Source organism: Meleagris gallopavo, chromosome 16, assembly GCF_000146605.3.
Source record: "Meleagris gallopavo isolate NT-WF06-2002-E0010 breed Aviagen turkey brand Nicholas breeding stock chromosome 16, Turkey_5.1, whole genome shotgun sequence".
In the NCBI taxonomy this organism is placed as follows: domain Eukaryota; kingdom Metazoa; phylum Chordata; class Aves; order Galliformes; family Phasianidae; genus Meleagris; species Meleagris gallopavo.
This window is the reverse complement of record NC_015026.2, coordinates 10423191-10425297: the sequence shown is the minus strand read 5'-3', so window position 1 is coordinate 10425297 and position 2107 is coordinate 10423191.

The window sequence follows — 2107 nt, the reverse complement described above, 5'->3', positions numbered from 1 at the left end:
GACCTTGAAACTTGTCCTGGTTAGTCTACTACCTACAAAGGTAAGGGATACTTTGAACTATCTTCAGATAAAGATAATAATTAATGTAGTTGTACATTTGGCAGAAACCCAACAATTTCAAAACAGAAATGATTTTTAAGGCTCCAGCTTTCTCTGGCATCAGTTTCATGGATCCCATCCTTCCAAACTGTACTGCAATCTGATGCCTTAGCTAATTCTGGTTGATATTCCTGGAAAATGATGCCAAAAACAGAGGCAGTTTTCAACCAAGAAAACTAAAAGCCTCGTTTCACAGGCTATGGTAAAGGTCCAATAAGCAAAACACTGCTGTGGTTTATTCAATAATTTATCTGTGAGCTGTTGGGCTCTGGATATAGTAAATAGAAACATTACAGTGGATAGAAAACTGGAGAAATTGCACTAGCTGAAAGCTTTCTTTATAGGATGTGCCACTGAATAGCTGTGAGCACCCAGGTGCCCGTGGGAACATGATGGAGTCAGTGGAGCACAGCGATCATTCAGGGAACTCTGTTCTCACTGCAGCTTAATACCTAGCAGTCCAGCCTATAAAGATTAACTTCAGGTTACACCACTGCAACGCCAGCTGAGGCAACCACAGCCTAACACCTCAAATCCTGCCACAGAGCAGAGCACTGTGGTGAAGTTTTACTCGGGCTGCACGACACCTCCTGGAGGAGAGCTGAACCCACACTCGTCCCAGGGCCGGCAGCCCTGTGCTGGTGCAGCTCCCAGTCAGGAAGGAGGGCAGCATGCCCAGCTGGCCCTGCCTCTGGGGACTGCTTTCTCCTCAGCTGACCTGAGCAGGAGTCAGGGATATAATTCTGTACTCAATTCCAATGAGCTCTGAAGAAATGGCAGCAGAGCAGACTGTGTCACAGTCTGCAGCAGCAGGCGTTGTTTCTGCTGTGTCACATTGCACAGAGATTGCTGGGACGTCCACCACATAGCATCTCGTGGGAATTACAGCTCCAGTTTTTGACCCCAAGCTAGCACAGATAAATACATGCGTGGGAAATCAAATTCTAAATTAATCAAGTCATTTCAGTCCATACTCATTGATGACATGAGCAAACAAAGGCCTGATTTAAGTAGTGAGATAGATCTCCCACCCTCAACTCAAGAGACGATAAATTGTACGTAGAGACACGATGTAAGCACCAGCTGCATTAACCTGGTGCTCCGCTGCACACAGACAGAGGCCTCTTCTCCCCTGATGAGCTCACTCACCACACAGCCCCGGCAGTTGCACTGACACAGCTGAGGAAACAGCGCAAAAGCTGTTAGGAATCTGTTGAGCAGCATGAAACTTCCTGCAGGTGCAAAGGTAAAGTTGGGGATAGATCAAGGAGGTAGCAAAGCATGGCTTTGTATCTGCAAAGCTCGTGTAAACAAGGTAGAATCTTGCTGTTTCACTTCAGTGACTAAAATGAAGAAAGTCCTGCAGAGAATCATTGCTGTCCAAACTCTGGAGCGACAGAATTCTGTTCCTGAATTCAGTGCCCGCATGCAGTGAAACAGTCAGTTTCTACAGTGCCGTTCATAAGGCACTTCCAGGTGAAATTCCTAGTATTCTGTCACTAAGTTCTCCTTGCAGAGTACTAAAAATGTAAGTGGAATTTAGCATCTTTAAGGCAGCAGCAGCCCGCTGCCATAAGCTGCAACGCCACTATACGGCCAAACGAGAATGGTGCATCTACAGGAACATCGCAAGAGCCTCTGCTCTCTGCTCGAGCAATTGGTGTCAGCGGGTCAGGAGGGCGGCAGATAGGATGCTCGCTAGCTGCAGTTACTCGTGGATTGGAAGACGCTCGGAGGTTTGCAGTAGCCAGGTGATGGGGAGCCGTGCTGCTCCTTCACACGTCCGTGCAGCGCTTCTTCCTGCACGCAGCCGGCTCAGCACCGCCGTTACGGACCATCCCGGCAGGCGGCACGGCGCTTACGGAGCTGATACGGAACCGCAGGAGAGCCCAACTCCCTCCGCCCCTGTCCCAGGGACGGGCCTCACCTGCGCGCAGCATCCTCGATGCTCTCTCCCGGCTGCACTTTTCCTCCAAAGCCGTTCCAGAGCCCGGCTCCGAACCCGCTT